This window comes from Sminthopsis crassicaudata, chromosome 3 (assembly GCF_048593235.1).
Source record: "Sminthopsis crassicaudata isolate SCR6 chromosome 3, ASM4859323v1, whole genome shotgun sequence".
Classification (NCBI taxonomy): domain Eukaryota; kingdom Metazoa; phylum Chordata; class Mammalia; order Dasyuromorphia; family Dasyuridae; genus Sminthopsis; species Sminthopsis crassicaudata.
This window is the reverse complement of record NC_133619.1, coordinates 553,653,591-553,677,138: the sequence shown is the minus strand read 5'-3', so window position 1 is coordinate 553,677,138 and position 23,548 is coordinate 553,653,591. Positions and strand designations below refer to the sequence as shown.

Here is a 23,548-nt window from a genome sequence, read left to right as displayed (position 1 = left end):
GACTTGTCCAGAGTCACACAGCTAGTAAGTATCTAAAGCCAGATTTGTACTCAGATAAATAATCCTTCCTTACTTTAGATCCAACATTCTATTCATTTTAAACCTAGCTGCTCCTATTCCAAGATGACTTACTATTGTGAATACTTTCTACACAGCTGTTTGCATATTGCTTCTGGCACTAGACTGTGAGCTCCTTGAGAACAGGGATTAGGATTTGTGTGTGTGTGTGTGTGTGTGTGTGTGTGTGTGTGTGTTTGTTTTTTTGTTTTTTTTAGTATTCCTAGAATTTAGCACAAATGCCTGGTACATAGTAGAAATTTAGTAAATTCTTATTGACTAAGAACTTAATAAATTCTAATTGGCAGATTGATAGATTAACTTCAAAGTGAGAATGAGGGAAAAACATAATAGCAAAAAATAAAATATGGTATCTATAAAAATAAGGAGATTGGCTTAGTTTGAGTCTAAGGATTCTTTTAACTTTAACTAATACAATCCAGTGAATTATCTTCATACATAAACACTTTATTCCTTTGTTGAAATGTCTCCCTCCAGTCCTTCAAGGTTCAACTCAGGTGCTATTTCTCTATTTTTTTAAATGATCTTTTCATAGAACAATTAGATTGAGGATTTTTTTCCCTCACTAAAAGTCTATTTAGGAAATATTGGTGGGAATATTTATAGCTTCATGAATCTATACTATTACCAAAATTTAATGCTTCTACCTTAACAATTTCTCACATTTATATCCCTTTCTCTTTACTTACATAGTATCACCTTAGATCAGGTGCTCATTACCTCTCACCTATTAAAATTATCACCATAACTATTACAATAACTTCTTAACTGATGTCCTTGATTCAGATCTCCACCCAATCATCAAGTCAAGAAACATTTATTAGACTTCAGTTATGAGCCAGACAGTCTGGCAATGATTAGGTATACAAAGAAAAGCAAAAAACAGCCTTTACTCTTAAGGAGCTAACAGTCACAATGCATCTAACATATTTTCCACTTATTGGCCAAGGTGATTTTTTTTGACATGTAGTTCTGACCATGACATCTCCTTGCTCAGTGAGCTCCAGTGAATCCTATTACCTTCAGGATAAAATATATATTCCTCTAGTTGACATTTAAAACTCTTTATAGCCAGATTCTTTCCTACTTATCCAGTCTTTTCACTCTTAATTCTTCTCTCTCTTCTAGCAGTAGTGACATTTTTACATAGTTCCTGGAATTACTTTTTCCTGTGTCCTTGCACTGGCTACCCATCACACATTGAATATTCTATTTGCTCACCTCTACTTCTTAATTCTTAAATTCTTTAAAATTTGAACTCAAACCCAATCTTTTCCAGGTGTCCTTTCCTTAGGCCTCCTTCTCCCAAATATCTACTTGCAGATGCCCCTTCTCCTTAGAATATCTTCTGTCTAATCTCCATCTACTAGTTTACATGTTAGCTCTCTCATTAAAATATAAGCTCATTTACTTACTTTGTAACCCTAGTAGCACAATGTCTGGCATACAGTAAGAGCTTCATAAACACTTATGGCATAAGGACATCAGGATTATTATTTAGCATTTTATTATAATTACATCATACTATGAATTCTAGGTGAGTTTAATTTAAGTTTTTTCTTCAGAGCACAAGACTGAGGTAGAATACCAGAATTCAAAGCTTATCTCTGCCATTTACTAGCTATGGAACCATGGACACATTATTTAATTCCTGTCTCTGAATTTCAGCTTCCTCATTTGTAAAATCAGCGTGATGATGCATTCCTAGCAACAACAGGATTGTTGCTAGGAAAATGTTTTGTAGACTTTAAAAAGCTCTGTAAATATGAGTTATTATTAAAGTCTGCTAGTCTGGATAAACCCAGTGTGTCATAGTGAAAGGCCACCTTCTTGGACATTGGCTTCTGACCCTAAATAAGTCACTTAGTCTTGGTTTCTTCTATAAAATGGAAGATTGTACTATATAATTTTGATGATATCTTTTAGCACTCACATTCAATAAAGACAGTCCAGTTATGTGCTAAGAGTAAGGGGTACCTGATGAGTATCATTGTATCTTCTAATTAACAACAGTAACAATAAAAGTGAAAAAAAAAAGTTTCCAGCATGTGTGGTGGACTCACTGTGTACAGTTTATGAGAGGACACGAAGAAAAATTAGGCTAGAATGGCAGGCACAGATATTTCACTATTCACATCATTGTAGGGAATACATACATTAAAAAAAAATATTTGAGTATTTCTGCATGTAAATTAAAATATAGCTATTTTGTCTACATCCTTTTATTTTGTTTTTGAACCTATCATTTCATTAGTATGAGGAACTTTTGGCATGAAAACTTTCTACTCTATCGGAGTCAGAGACACCTGTATTTTTCAGTCTCTAAAGCTGGTTTTCTCACTCATATACTGTTTCCCCCCCCCCTTATCTGATCCATTGGTTTTCAGAATAGGAATTTCTTTACCTCTTCAAGGTCACTGAAAGGATTTCAGAATGCTTCAAATAATAAAAGCTCAGCTTAGAAAGAGAATTCAATATTATCTTGTTCAATCTATATTATCCAAGAACAGGAATTCCCTCTATAATTTTTCTTCAAAGTAGCCATACTATCAATATGAAGATCTCCAGTGAAGAAGCACAGACTTTCATCTGTGTTCAATTTTGAGATATTCCTCATTGTTGGCAGGATTTTTCTTTGTATCAAAACATAATTTTCCTCTTTGTAGTTCATTTCTATTATTCCTAGTTTTGCCTTTTGACACAAAGCAGAACAACTCTAATTTCATACGGTATCCCTTCAAACACCAGAGGACAGTTACTCTATTACATCTGAATCTCTTCTCCAAACCAAGTTCCTTTACCTACTCTCAGACTCCATTTAGTGACTTATTTATTTTTGTGCTGAAATTTTTTTTAAATTTTATTTTTTTTATTATAGCTTTTTATTTACCAGATATATGCATGGGTAATTTTACAGCACTGACAATTGCCAAGCCTTTTGTTCCAATTTTTCCCCTCCTTCTCCCCACCCTCCTCCTCCAGATGGCAGGTTGACCAATACATGTTACATATGTTAAAGTGTAAATTAAATACAATATATGTATATACAAGTTAGTGACTTATTTAGAGAGGCTCTCAGCATTAGAAGACCTCCATCAAGAACCATAAATATCTGCTATTGTTGTTGTTATTATTTATTACACCACCCCACAAAACATCTCTAGATGCCAAAGTCAAGGTGAAAGTACTCCACTACAGTGACCATTGATCTAAGAAATCAGTCCAGTGCCTGGGACACAATAAGTGGATCAAAAATTATTGTTCTGTTGACTGCTAATAACATTACTTATTTCTATCTTGTCATTCAACAAAGATTTATTAAACTTCTTCTGTGTGCCATCCCTTGTATTATTGTATATGACAAAAATGAAATAGTCTTTGCCCTCAAGAAGTTTACATTCTGCTGGGGGAAAATATCTTATTTGAATAAGATATGCTCAAAAAGAACAAATAGGTTGGGTACTTGTAGCAGATTACACACAATATGTTACCATTTACACTTTCACTTGTATTTTTCTCAAGACCACTGATCCACAATTTAATCAATCATTTTTACTTAATGTATACTATGTGCCAGGAACTGTTCTATGTATTGGATACAAAAAAGCAAAAAAAAAAAAAAAAAATCAGTCTTGTCTTCAAGGAGTTCACAATCTTATGAGAAGAAGCAAATGTAAATAGGGAAATATAGAAAACATACAAAGTTTTTTCAAAATAATCTTAGAAAGGAAGATACCAAAAGTTGGGGAGATAGAAAAGAGTCCATCAGAAGATGGTATTTGAGCTGAATCTTGAAGGAAGGTAGACAGGTGATGAAGTGTTCTGCTCACAGAACAGTGAGTAGGCTAGAGTAGTTGGAATGCAAAGTAGGAAGAGGGTAGTAAAATTTAAGAACACTAGAAAGGTAAGAAGAATATTATAAAGAGTTTTACCTTTTCAACAGAAGAATTTATGCTTGATTGTTGAGACAACAACATGCAAGTGAAGTTTGGGGAGTGGACATGGTCAGATTACACCATCATTTGACAGCTGTGTGGAGTATATACTGGAATGAGGAGATACTTGAGGCAAGGAAACCAAAATCAAAGCTATCCCAGTAGAACAGATAAGAGGAGAGGAAAACCTAAACTAAGCTGTTTAAGTGGAGAATAAGTCATACAAGAGTTCAAGATTTAACATCTAATTGGATTTATACAATGGGTATACACTAATACATCCTTCCGTCTGATTAAAAGAAAAACATACCAGCCCTGAAATCAGGAGGACCTGAGTTCAAATCTGGCCTCAGATACTTAACATTTCCTAACTGTGTGACACTGGGCAAGTCACTCAACCCCAATTGCTGCAGCAAAATAAATAAACAAATAAATAAATAAAAGAATAATATAATATTATAAAATAACATAAGAATATAATATATAAATATAAAGAAATTTAAAACAGCTACTCTCGCCTTGACTTTGGTCCACAGTGTCTCACTTCCCTAGTACCAATTTCTTTCCATAGTAAACAGGGACAGATCACCAGGCAGGTAGTTTGAATTCAGTGGCCCAATGATTATATGTTTCAAGCTGAGGGTTGTTTTATCTAATATCAACAACAACCAGCACTTATATAACACTTTGAAAATTACAAAACACTTTATATATGTTATCCCATTTGACTGTTAACAACAACCATATAAGTTTTTTGATGTGTTTCTGATATTTTTTGCATACCAACAACCATGTTTTCACAAAATAATAATAATAATAACAATAATTATACCTTACATTTATATCATGTTTTTATGATTTACAAAGCACCTTACTCACAGTAGCATTTCCAGATAAACAACATGAGTCTTAGTATCATCATTTTACAGATGAGAATATTCAGGCTTAGACAAATTAACTCTAAAGTCACTTTGTTAGAGGCTTGGGCAAGGAATTTTATTAAGTTGCTTCAAAACCTGAAGGATGATTTGCTGACTTCAAACTGTGTTTGATGAGATTTGCATTAAAGAAAAACATTACCTTTAAAGGTTTGGCTCCCACGCTTTTGTGAAACTAAACCATAAACTTGCTAAAGTGTTCTCATGTGTTAACTTGATGATAAATATCCCTGAAAGACATAGAATCTTCTGTGAATCAAGGAAGGAGTTTCAAGCACTCTCAGCATGAATATAAACATTCTCCTCTTTATACATTATTAATGTATTTGGACTGAAGCCCTTCTTAGAGTTTACATTGCAGATATGTGTATATTCCAATAATCTCTTTAGCTCTTGCTCATAAAATTCTGATCAGTTGAGCATCAATGTATTTATGATAACTTCACTAAGCCAATATGATGAGTTATTTATTTTGATATATTGCCATCACAGCAATTGACACTGGAGATTTTGGCAAGGTAAGGAACTAACAGACTTTGAATTCAATATCTGAATTTTTCAAGGTCACACTGTGATATGAATTATAAGAATGAGAGAGTCTGTAGAATATGTTTATTTGGAAATGGGGCAGTAATATAGGTTTTTAGTTTAGTGTACCATCTTAGAAAAAATAGAAATATGACAGAAATTTTAAAATATATCTTCATTTAAGAGAATGTGTGCTTCCTAAGGTTCGGATATGAAGACTGGAACAGGAAGTATGTCACAGATAGTTAACCACTTCAACTCATTTAATTCAATGCAATTCAACTCAACATAATAAACATCTATTAAATACTTTCTATATATGGACCACTCTGCTAGGAATTAGGTGAGAATTAAATATTTTACAAGATGCCCCTGTCCTCAAGATTCAGTAATAGCTATGGTAGGGTCATATGACACATATATAAATATGGAATATAGAATAAGAATGTATTCATTATTTTCACTTATATATTGAATACCTATATAATATATATACATACATATATTTATATCTATTCAGTCACCCAACAAGAATTTATTAAGCACTTATTCTGAAGGACACCTAGGTGCTGCAGGTTTACAATCTTGCTGAGTTTAAATCTACCTTCAGACACTTACTGGATTTCTGACTCTGGGTAAATCACTTAGCTCCATTAACCTCAGTTTTCTTATCTGTAAAATGAGGTGAAGGAAATGGTAAACCTCTCCAATATATTTACCAAAACAAAACCCTAAATGGCAACAAATCCTCAATCACAATTGAAGCATTGTGATAAGTAATGGTGATACAAAGAAAGGTCCCTGCTCTTCAGTATCTCACAAAAGGAAAATAGTTATATATAAACAAAATATATGTAGGATAAATTAGAGATAATTGAGAGAAGGCAATGGTAATCATGGAGATTAGGAAAAAGCTTCTTAGAGAAGATAGGATTTTATCTACTTTTTGCTACTTAGTAGGGGAATCCATAGGCAAATTCTTCATTGTTATATAGCAATTTAGAGTATGCCTAAATTTTCCTCAAAGTTTTCCCTTTACTCATAGATAAACATGAGACTGACAGACCCTTGACTTCAATAATCACGGTCTTCAGGAGACATTCTGCAGGAGACCATTTTCCCAGCAGGACACCAAAGTTATAAAATATAACATATAAATGGATAGGTAGTGTCAAAGTATATATATTAAGATCTTCTATATATTTTCATAGTGTCTTCAACTAAAGTCCTTTGATCTCACCTAAATTAATACTTAGATGCTAAGAACAAAATGTCCTTTCTAAATAAATCAAAAATAAAGTCAAGGATCAAGTTGAAACCCAGAACTCAATAAAATTAGGATTATGACGATGCTAAATTTACCCTCCTGTTTATTTGTTTAATCCAGTTAAATGCCATGCCTCTATGTCTAGTTTGAGCAAATCAAAAATTCTAATCTAAATATATATATGCACATTTATACATATATGTGTGCATATTTTATGCATATACATGTATATACATGTATGTACATGTGTATAGATTGATAGATAGAGCCTTGTTTTTTCCTTTTGATTTTTATCTTGACCATTATAAATTATAAGTAGGAATAATTTAAATTCCAACAAGGAGGAAACTCTACTCTCTAGCTGTCTGTGCTTCTTTCTCCCTTTTCCTCCCTTTCCTTCTTCCCAACCATGCTTAGGTAAATAATATTTTTTCTCTCACAAACTTCTGCCAAATGAGTTTTTCTTCCATAATAGAAAGGGAACCCTCAAACAGAAATGGTCTCTTGTAATTCTTCAGAACCTCAAGCTTTTTGGAACAATTCTTTGTCTATTCAATGTATGAATACTAAAAATCCCCCTGTTGTATGCTAGATGAAATATTTATACCTCATCATCAAAAAAAGAGCTACCTCTTTTATATTCGTGGATCTGGTAGAGACAATGAAGTAAAAAACAAAGGCAATGGTCAGTGGTTCTGTGAAGAAGGACTGTACTAATCTCAGAAGAGAGAAAAACAAGGAAAGTGCTTAGAAGGTAGACCCAATTAAAATTGACTTGTGTTACTTAGGTAAGGACTAGATAATTCCAAAAGTCTCTTCCGAATCTTCTTCCCGTGGTTCTAGTAGCCCATTATTTTTGTGAGGTAGTCATCATCTCTACTATTACATTGACTTCTATAACCATGGCCTCGCACTGTGTAGCACATATTTTTGATATGCAAAATGTCTCTAGGATACTCTCTGCCAAAGGAATAACAAATACAAATAAAACAAGAAAGTCACACGAGACAAAAGATTCCCAATACCATACATTGTTCCTTTGCCAAGAGTCTTCACCTGGCTCTCTTTTCTTTTTATATAGGAAACCAGTTTCCCACTAAAACTGAATTGTGATTTAAAGGGGGTTTTTTGTCCTTTTTTCTTCCCTTTGAGGCAGTGGGGTAGAGATGAATAAGAGATAAATGAAGGCCTGGAGATAGAGATTTGGGAGTGCACATTTGGGGATAAAGTGACATATAGATTTCCAACCTTCAGGTTTTTAACTTTCTAAAACATTGGTTTTATCATGATTCAGTTTTGATTTAATAGTCTTTTATTAAGCCCCTACTACATACAGAGCACTGTTCTAGGAACATTAGAAGATAAAAAAGGTGAGATAAGACCTAGTCTCTGAACTCCCAAACAAATCTAAAAGAAGACTAAGACATATATATTCATAACTCTGATAGAAAATAATCCATGATAAGTCCATAAAAGAGGTACAAGCAAAATGTTGCATACTATCTGCAGGAAAAGAAATTATTACTGACATGGATCAATAGAATTTGAATTGGTCTTTAAAGGATCAATAGCATTTCAGTAAGAAAAAAAGGTAGAGGAAGCAAGGCAGGCAGAGGGAACAGAGTGAGCAAAAGTCTAGAGGCAGGAAAGTATGGGATCTGCTCCTAAGATGCCCCTGGAAGTTTAGTTTGACTAGAGCACTTTGAGAGTTGTTATAAGATTGAAGAATGTGTACAGGTATCAGATTGTGAAAAGCCTTGAATTCTAGACAAAATGATTTTGAACTTCATTTAGTAAACAAACGAGCTATTGAAGGGGGTGAGCAGAGGAATAATTTGAACAGATTGAATGGAATGGAAAAATCATTTATCTTTTTATAATAAAGATTAATTAGGAATTGGTGTAGATGTATTGAATGGTAGAGGGAGGAGTGGGCATGGGAACCCCTAATATGAGACTCTTCTAAAAGTTCATGAGGTTGACAATGCAATCTTGAACTAAGGTATTGACCATGTAGGAAAAAGAGAAGCGGAGATAAATAGGACAGAGATTGTTGAGACAGAATTGATAATAGAATGAAAGCTCCATAAGGAAAGGCATTGTATTTCATTTTTGGTTTTCTTTCTCCAGCATCTGGCATAGTGCTTTGTGCAGAAGAGGTGCCTTTAAAAATGATTGCATTTAACTTAATTGATAAGATTTAGTAACTGATTGACTATCAGAGGAAAAAAAAAGAGTCCAAGATAAGCCCAAAGTTTCAAAAATGGCAGACTGGTTGAATGACTAGTCACTGACAGAAACTGCCAAAGTGAAAACAATGAACAGGCATAGGAAGAAAAATAGTAAGCTTGTTTGGGACAATATTGTCTTTGAGGTCAGAACTTCCAAGTAGTGATATCCAATAAACATTTATTAAGCACCTACTTTGTTCCAGGTACTAAGCTGTAGACACACAATTAATAAAAAGAAAGACAGTCCCAGACCTCAAAGGGTTTACAATTTAAAGAGGGAAAAAACATACAAAGAAGGTAAAAAAAGGGGGATATAATAAGTGGAATCTTGTTCAATGGAATTGAAAGTAGGTAGAGTAACAGATGCAAAGTGGAGTGAGCCAAGAGCTCAATTTTTGCTTTCCATAAAGGAAGGCATTGGAAGTAGATTGATATTCTATCCTCCAGCCCTCTATTCAGAGGGAAGAGGGGTCTAAAAGAGGTAGTGTCAGGCAGGGCTTAAACTAGCATCTTAGTGATAAGTTTAGAAGTGATAAGCTTATTTTGGGGAAAGCAGAAATTTAGATTTCTTTGGGCTCTAATATTCTCAAATTGAGTTTCTGAACTTTATCTTCCTTATAAAGAAAAATCATTATTCTGTGAAGTTGAAACCGGCCAGAGAAGCAGATGCCTTGTCAGGTGGACATTTGGAGCTGTGGGTCTGTAGCTCATACAAGAAATTTTGATACCATAAATATGGAAGGGAGCTCAAAAGTCGTATAGTTCAATCTCCTTATTTTACAGATGAGGAAACCGAGTGTCAAAGAATTTCAGTGACTTTTCCAAGATCAGCATAAGAGGTAAATTTTGGACCCAAGTCCTTGGATTCCAAAGCCACTGCTTTCTACTCACCCACACTTAAGAAGTCTTTAGACAGCAACTAAAACTGAAGTCTTGAATGAGATTTCCAAGTGGAGAGAGATCAGATTAAAAGAGAGTGATGAGACTATAACCCTGAGGAGCAGTTTCCTTTTTTAAAAGGAGAAGGAGGAAGAGGAAGAGAAATAATAGCTGATATTTATTTACTGTTTACGCTGTGTCAGGCATTGTTCTAAATGCCTTGAGATTATCTCATTTGGTCTTTACATCAATTCTGGGAGATAGGTGCTATTATTATCCCCACTTTATAGATGAGGAAACTATTACAAACAGAGAAAAAGGTAAACTTTTTTCAAGTGACTTGACCAGAACCACATAGTGTCTGAATATGTGTCTGAGGCTAGATTTGCTTTCAGATCTTCAGGACTCCAGATATAGTGCACCACTGAGCTTTTCTATGAAAAATGTGTAAGTATCCTTTATAAGAGTCTAGCACCAATAAACAATAATCCAGTACAAATATAGTGTTATTCTTTGTAAGAAAATAATGGATAGCAATAAATTCTCTGTAGAAACTCATAAATTATGCAAAGTGTAACTGCAGAACACTTGAGTCAAAAATCAAATATATCTTCTATAATGGCTAATTTTTCATAGCAAAATATGCTAAATAATTAGGCACATTGAAAAACTGATGAAGAGTTCACAAGACAGCTAATTGAACTGGGTAAGCTGGGACATGCATTCATTAGCAGAAATGATGATGCAGGTCTTAAAAACAGACACTTTATTTATTGCATATGGCAGGGGGTTATTCATGGCTCCTGGGTGCCCATTAATCCTTTCCTATTGTTGTACTGAAACTGAGATTGCCTTTGATGCTTGTTCAGTCCCATCAGGCCTATAGGACGCAGTAGGACCAGGCTGGCCAAGAAGAGTTGTGGTCAAGAGTTCTACATCATATGAGAACTCTGACACACTTTGCAAGGGAGGCTTTAGAGGTTATGGGGGTTGGTTGTGGTAGATAGGGGGAGCAAGAGGTGAAGCTAAAAAAGAGGGCAAAGGTAGAGAATAATGGGTAATCAAGCCAGTGCAACAATTGAAAGATTTAATAAGCATGAGGGTCAGGAGCTAATCCCAAGTGAAGGACTCTTGTTGACTAAACCAACAAGGACTTACTAGATTTAGCTATTTGTAAAAGCACTGTGCTAAACAGTGGAGATTCAAAGAAAAGAAGAAACACTGTTTTTGCCCTCAAGGGAGTAATTTTCTAATATGGGAGAATATGCAACACAATTATGAACACATAGAACATATACAGAGGCATTGAGAAATAAAGTCAGCAGAAAAATACTAGCTTTTGAGCTGGGAACTCAGGGAAATACCTTATTGACAAAGAAATATTTGAGTTGAGTTTTGGGGTAGCAAGATGGTACAATAGCTAGAGCACTAGCCCTGGAGTCAGGAAGACCTGAGTTCAAGTCCAACCTTGGATACTTAACACTTCCTAGCACACACAGCCAAGTCACTTAATTCTGCCTCAAAAAAAAACAAAAAAACAAACAAAAAAAAAAAAACAGGGATTTTTGAGTTAAGTTTTGAAAGAAGTCAGAGAAAGGAGACATAAGGTATACCCGTGGAAAGTGAAATACTATCTATGCTTTAGGAAAACTCCTTGTATATCACAGAATGCTTTGGAGGCTGGATTTATAAGCAAGTCTGAATAGATGTCATTCCAAAACAAAATCCAATAAATACTAAGTAACAGTAGGAAGAATGTGGAGAAAAGTATGTGTATGTGTATGTGTGTAAATTTAAAAAATTATTTTTAAAAACAGTGATCTGCTCTGTTCAGTGGAGGAATAAATTGCATTACTGTCACAAAAGGGCATCACAGATCAATTGAATATCTGATACGCAATTAATAATAGCAATGCTAGCAAATGTATAATATACAGTGTTTATTAAAGAAAAATACAAATATTTTAAAATATAACATAACATTCTGTGGCAGAATCTAAGAATATTGAAGCCCAAAGAAACCTAGATGATTTAATCCATCCCTCTCTTTTTTAATAGGTAAGGAGATAAGCTCAGAAAAGTAAAGTGACTTGACAAAGTGTTACAGGATATATTAGAATCAGAAGTCAGCCTAAAATCATGAGTCTTTTGTCTCCATAATAATGGAGCAAACTGAAGTTATTTGGACATTTCCTTATGCAGAGCAACTTACTTTCCAGATAAATACACGTAAAAGTACATATAAATGAGATAGAGAAACATGGGAGATTTTAGTCATTAAGAAAAGATGTAGCAATTAAAATAAACTTATTTAATGAAAAGGCAAAGGAACACTGAAGATTTATTCTTTTACTTTAGGATGTTACAAAGCACTTGGAGAAGGTTGTTTTAGGTAGGGAAAGGAAATACCACCACATTGTCAATGCTGAACAAATTCAGCTGGAGAGAGCTGCCCCAAAATATTGGCCTTCGAGAGAATTGTCTTGTGTGAAACAATGTCATGGGGAAAACTGGAATTGAAGTGATAGGATCTTGTTTTTCACCTTGACTATCCAACTAACTTTTTATTTGATCTCATTTAAGAGGCCTAATTAATAAGCATGAGGGTCAGGACCAATCCCAAGTGAAGGACTCTTGTTGATAAAACCAACAAGGGCTTGACTGGGCCTTTGTTTACTTGCATGTTCAAATAAGATGATGTCGAAAGTCTCCATCTCACACTACTGGTAAAAGCACCTGACTTAGAAGACTTGTTTTTAAAACCTGTTTGTGGGTCTTTCTATTATGCACCTTACTTGAACTGTGGGCTTTAATTTCTTCATTTATAAAATGGGGATAGCAATGCTCTTGCTAACTGCTTCAGTGGAATATTGTAAAGAAAATTCTTAAAAGCAGTTTAGAAGTACGAATTATGATGATGAAACCAATTTTTCTCCTTTTAAGAAATGCTTCATTAAGCTCGTACCATCTTGTAACCTTCTGAAGGCATATTTTTTGAAACATCACTTGGTTTGAGGCAAATTAATTTTTCCTCTAGAATAAACATTCAATCATTAAGGGCAAAGTGGTTTTATGAAAAGAACTCTGGACAAGGAGTTAGGAGACTTAGACTTCAGTTGTTGCTCTGCCTGATAGCAGCTCTGTGATTGTAGGCAAGGCCCATTAGCTTTTCATGACTCAGTTTCCTCCTGTGAGCAATACCTGCCCTTGTCAATTTTGCTGGGCTGTTGTGAAAATCAGTAGAATCATCAGAAGAGTGCTTTGACAAGTTCTTTTTATCATGATCTTTTCTGATATTCTCTATTCTATGAACATTTCTTTTCATTCAGACAATCTCACAAATTGCAGGAAGAAATTCTAGTGAATTTCTTTGAATATGCAGTAATCTGTTATCCTCCTATGCATTTAAACTGACCTTATTGAGCCACCAAGCTGATTTTCAACCAATTTCATAGAGAATGGCAAGGGAAAGCTTTTCATCACATTTTTTATCATATTCTTTGTTCCAGCATCCTTCTGTAGGTTGACTGGGGAAGGAGTGATTGTATTTAGCTAACAATTACTACATAAAATCAACACAATTCAAGTCGACAGATACCTACATGCACAACAAATACCTATATCAGAAACTATATAAGAGGAATAACTGTCAAAAGTCCTAGAATGGGACAGTGGACAGACTGTTGAGTTTGGAATAAAAGAACAAAGGTTTGAAATCTAACTCTAATACATCGGGCATTGTGGTTTCCTGGATCTCAATTTCTTCATCTTTGAAATAAAAGTGTAATATTAGATGACCTAAAAGGTCCTTTACTGTGTGTGATTTCTGCCTTCAAAGACTTAATGTGCTAATAGAGGATGTAAAGTAAAATATACAAAAATAAATTTAATTCTTTAACTCCAACCCATGTTTAAACAATTCAATTATTTTATCTATTCCTAACCCCACAAAAAAAGTCATTCATGCATTCATTCATCAATTTAATACCATCCACAGAATTTATTAAATTAGAGCTAAGCTTGTTCTAGATGGGGGAAGAGGAAGGATATCTAGAAATGTAAATAAGATTCTGTTATTATGCCCATTTCCAACTTTCTTGTAGTTTAGAGTGTATTATGTTATGGTAGAGTCTGAGGGAAAAAACTGATGGGAAACGATATCAAGGAAGTCTTCCTGGAGGAAAGGATGTTTAATTTAATCTTGAAAGCAAAAAGAGGGCTAAAAATAAATGGAATAGCTCTCAGAAATGGAAGAGATATTAGTGTGAGGAAAGGAAAGAAGATAAAATGGCAAGGGAGCAGAGCAATGTGTGAGCATAAAACATGTAGAAGGAGATGAAATTAAGTTAGAAAAATAGTAGGATAGAAGTACTGAATTTTAGAGTCAGGTTCAAATCTGGCTCCAACATTTCTTAACAATTCTATTAATTTCCTCTAAGTTTCTATTTCCCCACAGGTAAAATGGAGTTTATAGTTGTGCCTCCTAAGGTGGTTTTGAGGAAAGTCTTTTGTAAACTTTGAAACTCCAAATAAATGCCATATAAATGTGAGTTATGAGGATAAAAGGTTGGGTGGTAAAAGATTATAGAAGATTTTAAATGTCATATGAAAAAAAAGTGAAGATTAAAAAAATCATTGAAGATCTTTTAGCAGAGGTGTGATTTGATCATATCTATTCAAAAAGAACCTTCATTAAATAGTTGATCTATACAGAACACTATGCCTAAATCCCAAGGACACAAAGCTTAATAAAATACAGCCCTTGACTACATAGAACTTATGATCTAGTAGAGAAGAAATGAGCCATAACACAAATATGCTACTATTTGGTGATTGTTGTTCAGTCTTATATGACTGTGAGCCCATTTGGAGTTTCTTGACAGAGATATTGGAGTGGTTGAGAGATGATGGAAACTGAGGTATGTGATTTGTCTAGGATAACACAGCTGGTAAGTGTCTGAGGCTATATTTGAACTCAAGAAAAGGAGTCTTCCCAACTCCAGGCCCAACATTCTATCCACTGTACCACCTAGCTGCCCCATACCACCTTTAAGCAACAAATATTTTAAAAGAATTGAATAGAAAGACAGTGCAGAACAGAGGGAAAAGGAATTGAATCTGGAGTCACAGAATTAGGACTCAGCTGTTTACTCTCATGTGGTGTTGAAAGAGCCACATCATTTCTGGAATAATAGTTTTAAACTCAAATAGATCAGATTCTTGCAAGCTACATATTGACTTAGAAAACCACAAATTAACATTATCAAATTTTATCGTAATTTTTTTTTTATTTTGTTAAACATTTCCCAATTATAGTTTAATCAGCTTCAGGCAGTGTGTTCTTATTGAGTCCTTGTACTCAATGAATCCTTTCTAGCTCTAAATTTTTAATACTATGATATGAGAAGTAAAAAATACTATATGAAAATCAAGAAAGAAAAGATCATTTCTAACCACACAGCTCAGGTAAGTCTTTATTGAAACCTAATCATTTTTCATACTTTCAAAAAAAAGGTAATGATGTTATGGGCCAGAATATTGATAATGATAAATATTTTAGGGTTGCTTTTCATCTTAACCACAAGTCATTTTGAGGGGCTTTGTTTCCTTCAGTCAAATAGTCTTTGAATTTTCTATACATGCTGATGGGTATAAACATTTCACTTAAACTAAGCCTCATAGCCCAGGAGAATCAGATGAGGGTGGACAATATTGATGAGAACAATTTGCTGAAAGACTTCTGATGTTGCCTTACTAATAGAAGAAGTGCTTTCCAGTCCCAATCTGAATGAATCAACTACAGAAAACAAGCACAGTGCAAATTGAACTGAACAGATCCAGTGGAACATTTTTTTGTAAGTTATCTTCCAGATCATTTAGTTTCATCCCCTCATTTTTCATATCATATTGAAGCCTAGTGAAAGTAATAAACTTTTCTGAGATAAATCTAAGAGTAATTAACAGATCTGAGATTTCAAATCAAGTTTTCTGATTCCAAATTTACTTTCATTACATAGTTTGGTCATGATTAGAAATCCATGGTTTGAACATGAGTATTTTCCTTTCCTCTTACTCTGTTTATTTAAAATCTATTTATGTTTGCTTATTTTTATTTTTTGAGAATGGGTCTCCCTATCTCACCCAGGCTGAAAGTAGAGTGCCATTCCCAAGTCCATGGGAGTTTTGCTCTCCTCCTTAGGCACTCTAGTGGCTCCTTCCTTCAAAGGCTCAGCACATTAGCTCCAGGATTAATACAAACACCTGATTAGCCTGGTACACTGAGCTCAGAATTCCCAAGCTTAAGAGATTCACCAGCCTCAAGCCTTTCCAGTAGCAGGGAAAGCATTGTTGTGCCTAGTTTAAAATACATGTTAAATAGCAGCATTATGCAATGATCAACCATGATTGATTTAGCTCTTCTCAGCAATAATCCAGAACAATTCTAAAAGACTCATGATGGAAAATGCTATTAATATCCAGAGAAGGAATTGATAAAAGTCTAAATGCAGATGGAACATTCTATTTTCACTTTTGGGTGGGGGGGTTCAGATAGATTTTTTTTTCCCTTTTGTTGTATTTCTTCTTCCATTAATGTGGAAATATATTTTACACAATCATACATGTATGACCTATATCTGATTGCTTGCCATGTGGGGGAAGGGAGATGGAAGGGAGGGAGAAAAGTAAATTTTGAAACTCAAAATCTCATAAAAATGAATGTTAGAAATTATTTTTACATATAATTGGAAAAAATAAAATACTATTCACAATAAATCAAATACATGTTAAAGACACTAGATTAAAATCGCTAATTCCACTGAATGAATGAAAATGTATTTGACATTATTTAGTTCAATACTTCATTTTATAGAGTAGGAAATTGGGCTGCAGAGGCTAAATATCTGCCCAAAGTCTCACAAGTAAGTAGTAATTAACAGAGGGAAGATTTGAATCCAGTCTTTCTTACTCAAATCCTCTGTACTTTTCCCTGAGCAAAATAGTTAAACACAGAAAGGGTCTTAGAGATTGCCTGTTAACCTTTCATTCATTTTACCCAGCAGAAAATGTGTTCTGAAGATGCCTACCTAGGAGAGATACCTTATCTAACACATTGAAACTCAGAATCAGCATCCAAAAAGAGTGATGAGCTAGAGCACAAGACAAAAGCTAACAAGATGAAATACAATAGGAAAAAATAGTGAGGTCTTCCATTTAGAATGAAAAAAAATCAGTCTCATGAGTACAGGGCATGTTTATCAGCAGTTCATCTGAAGAAGATCTAGGTTTTTAGTGTGCTACAAGCATAAAATCAGCCAGCAGGTTGATATGGTAACCACAAATAAAAAAGGAAGGAAGGAAGAATATTGCAACAATAATGACCCAAAAAAGCATTTTTTTTTAGTCATTCAATCATAACTCCATGACCTTTGTCCATGAAGTTTTCAGCAAAGATACTGGAATGGTTTAGCCATTTCTTTCTCTATTGAATCCCCATTTCAAAAATAAGGAACTGAGGCAAATAGGACTTCAGAGACTTGCCCAGAGTCATATGTCCAGTAAGTATCTGAGCCTCGATTTGAAGTTAGAGCTTTCTGACTTCAGGCCTAATATTTTACTGAACTATTTAGCTGCCCAAGAGAAGCATTCCTTCCAAAAATTAGGAAGTAATAATTACATACCATTCTGCCTTTATCAGAACATATCTGATTTATTGTGTTCATTTATGGATACAAGAATGGTGGTAAGCCTTGAACTTATACCAAAATCATTTGGGAAAAAAACAGGCATATGTAGCCTGGAGAAGAAAAGACTGGCTTGGTGGAAGAGACAATGACATCTTACTTTAATTCTCTGAAGCATTATCATGTGAAAGAGAGATTAGCCTTTTTCTCTTTGACTCCAGATGGAAGAACTAGGACCAATAGATAAAAGTGACCAATGAGTAAATTTTAAGTACGATGAAAGAAAATATTTCATAACACTCAATGAGCCCTGTAGAATGGGCTATCTTGGGAAGTTGTACATGAATGTATCCGGGATATATGCAGAGTATATGGATGAGAGGAAAAGGCCCAAGAATTAATTGGTCAAGAGATGGTCAGGAAATGACACCTATAGTAGATAGCCTTTAAATGAGTCTTTAAGAAAGCAGGGGGCTGTGGTCAAGAGGGATGGGAGATTGCCAATGCAAAGATAGAGAGGGAAAATGGAGCATAATATATGAAGAAGAACATTTAGAAGCTTTGTGATACAGTGATTGTACTTGTCCTGCAGTCTGGAAGATCCAAGTTCAAATCCAGTCTTAGAAAACATATTAGCTGTGGGACCCTGGGACCATCAGTTACTCCTGTTTGCCTCAGTTTCTTCATCTGTAAAGTATGCTGGAAAAAGAAATGCAAGCCTTTCCAGTGTCTTTGCCAAGAAAACCCCTAATGGGGTCATGAAGAGTTGGATAAATGAAACAACTGGACTACTGAAAAACAATTGGACAAAGAAATGGTTAAATAAACCACAGAGTGCATTGCTAAAGGAAAATGAAAAGAGAAGGACCAAATTGTGAAAAATGCCAAATAAAGGAATTTATATTTGAATCTACAAGTCATAGGGACCCAGGGGAATTTGTTGATTGGAGGTTGGAAGAACATGATCAGATCACCATGTTAGGAAAATTGTATTAGCTCTTGTCTAGAATGGGGAGAGCCTGAAGGCAGGAAGATCAAGTAAAAGATAATTACATTAGACCAAGCAAAGGGTTATAATAGTCTGAACTAAGGTAGTGGCTGTGTGAATACAAGGAAGACGCATTTGAGTAGAGAGAGAAATGATAAGATTTAGTCACTGTTTGGATATGTGGAGTGTATCAGAGTGAGGAGGAAAGGTTGACTGCAGGTTGTGAACCTGGGTGATGGGGAGGTACTCTTCCCATTATACTTTGCATCATCATTATCGCCATAATTATGATCAGATTATAGTACCAAATAATTTGAATTTATACGGTTCATAAATATTATCAAGAAGACAAGCCACAGAATGGTAATATAATTCTCTCACTCCGGTTAGTTTTTAAATTGATAACTCTTTGTATTAACATCACAAACATTTCTCAATATAGCTGACCCTTGAACCCTCTGAAACAGTTAAGCAAAACTTACTAACAAAACTACTAAAAATATCAGACATCTTATAAAACATTCCATTCATTGTGTTCCCCAATTTTTTCCAAGAGGAGGGATGGATATTTCATTCTCTGTTCTTTGGAGCTAAAGTTGTTCATTGTAATTAATATGAATTCATATGAATTTTAGGGTAGCTCTCCTTCACTTTAGAAAGTCATTGTATATAATTTTTCTATTTGCTCTCCTTTACCTCATTCAAGTCTTTCCATGTTTCTCTGAATTCCCTAATATTCAATTCTCATTTGTACAATAACATTCTTTTATATTCATGTATATGTCATAATATGGTAAAAGACTTATAAACAAAGAGAAATGGTAAGAGTTTTCTTTCTTCTTCCCCCTGTCTTCTCTCCTTCCTTCTCCCTTCCACCCCCTCTCTTCTTCCTCTCCTCCTCCTTCTTCTTCTTCTTCTTCTTCTTCTTCTTCTCTCTCTCTCTCTCTCTCTCTCTCTCTCTCTCTCTCTCTCTCTCTCTTCTCTCTCTCTCTCTCTCTCTCTCTCTCTCTCTCTCTCTCTCTTCTCTCTCTCTCTCTCTCTCTCTCTTTCTCTCTCTCTCTCTCTTTCTTTCTTTTCTTTCTTTTTCTTTTCTTCTCAGAAGTCTAAACAATTAAACTAGCACCCTTCTCTGAGAGATGAATAAATAGCAGTGATAAAAAAAAAAGGAATCCATAATTTTCACTGGATAGCAACAAGCATCAATTGTAGAAAGATTTAAAAGATGACTCCAAGTGAATCTGGTCAATCATTCAAAATATTAACCTTGAATGAGATTAAAAATAGATTTTTGGGTTATTTTATTTGGGCTTTTATTTTTATTTCTGAAGCACCGTGAATATAATTCTAATGAATTTTGTATTTGAAACCTTGGTTCATCTTTCTTGTGTTAAAATAATAAGGCTTAGTACTTGAAATATTCATTTGTGGGTTCATTAATTCATTTATGCGTTGTCTCCCCATTAGAATGTGCGTTTTTTAGGGCAGAGACCATGTTTTGGGCCTTTCTGTATCTCTAGTATCTAGTACAGTGTTTTTCACATAGTCAGTGTTTCATAATTATTAACTATATGGAACATGCTGTCTGTGGCAGACTCAATAAAAAAATTAAAAAGATGACTGAAATCTAATTGCTGGCTTAAGAGAGCTTTGAAGATGTTTGGGAGCTAAAACAAAAAGAAATAATTATCATGTAAGGAAAAGTGTTAATTCAAGGCAAAAAAAAATTATTAAGCACCTACTATGTGCCAGGCACTGTGATAAATACTGGGAACACAATGAAATGCAACAAATATGGTTCCTATTCTCAAGGAATTCACAATCTAATGAGGGAGGCAACAGCCAAATAACCATGTATAAATGATGATTACAAAATAAGTTGATAATAATAGATAGGAGGCTCTAGCATAAAGGAGCATCAATAAAGGCTTTCTATAGAGGGAGGGATTTTAGATGAAATTGAAAGAAACTTAAGAGGCAGACATAAGAGAATTCCAGACATGGGGATAACCAATGGACACACACCTAGTAAATGTCTAAAACCAGATTTAAGCTTACAAAGATAAGTCTTTATAACTTCAGGCCCAGTGATCTATCTTTTTCACCACTTACCTACCCTTATGTTTATAATATCTAAGGATTATCACATTTTTGTTTTGTTAAATATTCCCCAGTTCTGGGGAATTTAATCTTGTTTGAGCAGTATTCAGGAGAATTGTGGGCCATGTGCTTGACCCTCCTTTTTGGCATAAACTAGACCAAGAAAGGGAATTTTTGCAAATTCTAAATAGTGAATGGGAGAATTTAGTAAAAAAAAAAAAAATGTATTATTTCATGAGCTGTAGGAGACACAGTAGATTTGAGACAGGATGAAAACATAAAACAATTGTGGCGTTTTGCTTCTCTGTGATATGTACCATCCTTAAGGCAAAACATGTTGTACTAATAATAAATGCTTCCCACATTGTCTCATTTTACTTATAATGAAGAAAATGTTTATCCTTCTATTTAAGGGGGAGGAGAGTTTCTTATCTACCAGCCAGCCGCCTCAGAATCTATTTTGGATTCTGTCAACATTTTGCTTTATGACTCTAAAGGGGAAAAAGCCCCCTAATTTCAGTATCTAAAGGGGGAAACCTCTACAGACATTGTTGTTTTTCAAATTCAAGTAAGGACCAACAAGAAAAGAAACTATGTAATTTAAGAAATCATCTCTAATATTAATTATAACCAATATTTCTATACTACCTTAAGTCTTAAAAACACTTTCCTTATAACACTGACAATTATTACCATTCTCATTTTATAGGGAAGGAAACTAAAGTCCAGCCAACATTGGTATTCATCAGAATGTTGCTGTGGATATCAGTCAACAATCAATAAGCATGTATTAATAGCTCATTATGTACAGGCATTACGCTAAGCACTAGGGATACACAGAAGACAAAAATTCTGTCCCTGTTCCCATTGTTCCAATGATTAAATGAAAAATTCTAATGGGGGAGACAAAAAAAAATCATATATATAAGATATATGGAAGCTACACTCAGGGAAGTCTGTGGCATGGAGAAAGGTTGGAAAAGGCTTTTTGTACAAATGGACTTAAACTAAATTTTGAAAGTCAGGGAATAGGGAGACAACCAGTACAAAGGCAAAGACCTGGGAATTGGTATTATATTGTGTGTGAAACACACATGTGATAGCAATGTTACTGGATTATACAGTATGTCAAAGTGTAGTGTAGGAAAATATATTTGGGAAAGATAGAAAAGGCCAGGTTATAAAGGGTCTTACAATCCAAATACAGCATTTTATATTTAATCTTAGAGGAAATAAAGTGTTTATTGAGAGAGGTGACCAAAAGAAGGATAAAAGGTAACAAGACTAGACCCATTCTTTAGGAAGATATTAAAAGTTTCTCAATTATTAATGGAAAAGAAGAAGAAAATCATAGAATTAATGATTTGGAAGAATATCATTTCGTCCAACCACATTCCTGGTAAATAAATCTACTCTCCTGAAAACCCAAACAACTCCCTTTACTATCTCTGCAGGCCTGAGCCTCTAGTTGTTGAGAACACACTTTCTGACAAGGTAATCCAATCTATTTTTAGATAACTCAAACTGTTAGCAAATTCGTCCTTATATTGAACTGAAGTCTACTTCCCTCTAACTTATATCTGTTTGTGATATTTTCCTTTTTAATCAACCAACAAGTATCTTTTAAGTGCCTATTACATGCCAGACCTTATGCTAGAAATTGAAAATACAAACAAAAATGAGTTTCTGCCTTCAGGGAACTGACTTTTCTCTGAAGCTCCATTAAATGTCTGATCCCTCTTCAGTATAACAGCTCTTCACATATTTGGTGACAGCTATCATATTCCATTCCATATATTTTTAAAAATTTTGTTTAATGTAAAAGTAATTAAACTTTAAAACATTAAAATTTTAACATAAAATAACATTCTATTTTTATGTCTTCCTCATATGCCTCTATGTGGATATGTCTCTCCTGATAAAATATAAATAATTGAATTGTTTCCTCTTTGTCTTTGTATCCATGATACCTTGTCTCCTTGTGGTGCACTTTGGGAGAAGATCATCAAGGGGTTACACAGAATAGGTAGGCATATAGATAGGTTATTATCTTCATCTTCAGATAATATTCTCAAATCAGTGAGATCCCAACTCCATTTGAGTCTCCACTGTGCCTACAGCCTACAGCCCAGACATAGGAGGCATTTAATAATACTTGTTGATTGATTCATATATTCAACTTTCTAAATCAGGGAAGTAAACCAAATTATTAGAGAAGCATAATCAAGAATAAGGATTCATTTTTAAAGTGGTTTCATACAAGTAGCACAGTGTAAAGGAGTGTTAGATTTTGATTCAGGAAATAAGGGTTTGATTCCTACATCTAACACCTTGGACAGATCCTTTTTCATTCATAAAATGCATACAATAATGCTTATAAATAATACTGGCACCATCCACTGTGAATAGTGGACAAAGAATTTGGATATTTGTGGACAAAGAATGTGGACATGGGAGGGAGAGCATGATACTTGTTCTGAGGAAAGGAAGAGACAAAGAGTATCTCTGTTTGACTGTGAAATAGGATGAACAAAAGAAAATAAAATGACATAATGCTTGAAAGACAAGTTAGTGCCAAATTTTAGAGGATTTCAAATGCTAAATAAAAGTGATTGAAATATGCTCAATAGTAATAGAGAACCAATGAAAATTCTGAGCACTGGAGTAATATGACTAGATAGTTAGATAAGTGAGCTAGATGAATAGATGGATGGATAGGTCAGTAGATAGATGTGTATCCTGGATTGTTGCAAGTGTATAGATATATTATAGCAAGATTGATACATAATAGGTGGAAGCTATCAAATAAACAAATTGTATCTTAGATGAAAGGATCAGAAACCAATGGACCTCAAACCCTGTAGGCAATTTTTCAAAGACGGAAATGGTTAATGTACATTTTAATGTGCCACAGATCGTACTGTA

At 34.3% G+C, this 23,548-nt stretch overlaps 1 protein-coding gene and 1 long non-coding RNA gene across 36 annotated transcripts in view; one reads left to right on the top strand and one right to left on the bottom strand.

The window, feature by feature from the left end:
- The window catches only part of LOC141563468 (uncharacterized), a 29,101-nt gene extending 19,148 nt beyond the window's left edge, over positions 1-9,953 (bottom strand). Inside the window, exon 1 of the long non-coding RNA XR_012488428.1 lies at positions 9,869-9,953. This is a non-coding gene — a long non-coding RNA (uncharacterized LOC141563468). The remainder of the gene's footprint in view (positions 1-9,868) is intronic.
- Positions 1-23,548, top strand: part of DLG2 (discs large MAGUK scaffold protein 2) — a 2,604,243-nt gene that overhangs the window by 2,437,631 nt on the left and 143,064 nt on the right. The gene's annotated exons all lie outside the window — the stretch shown is intronic.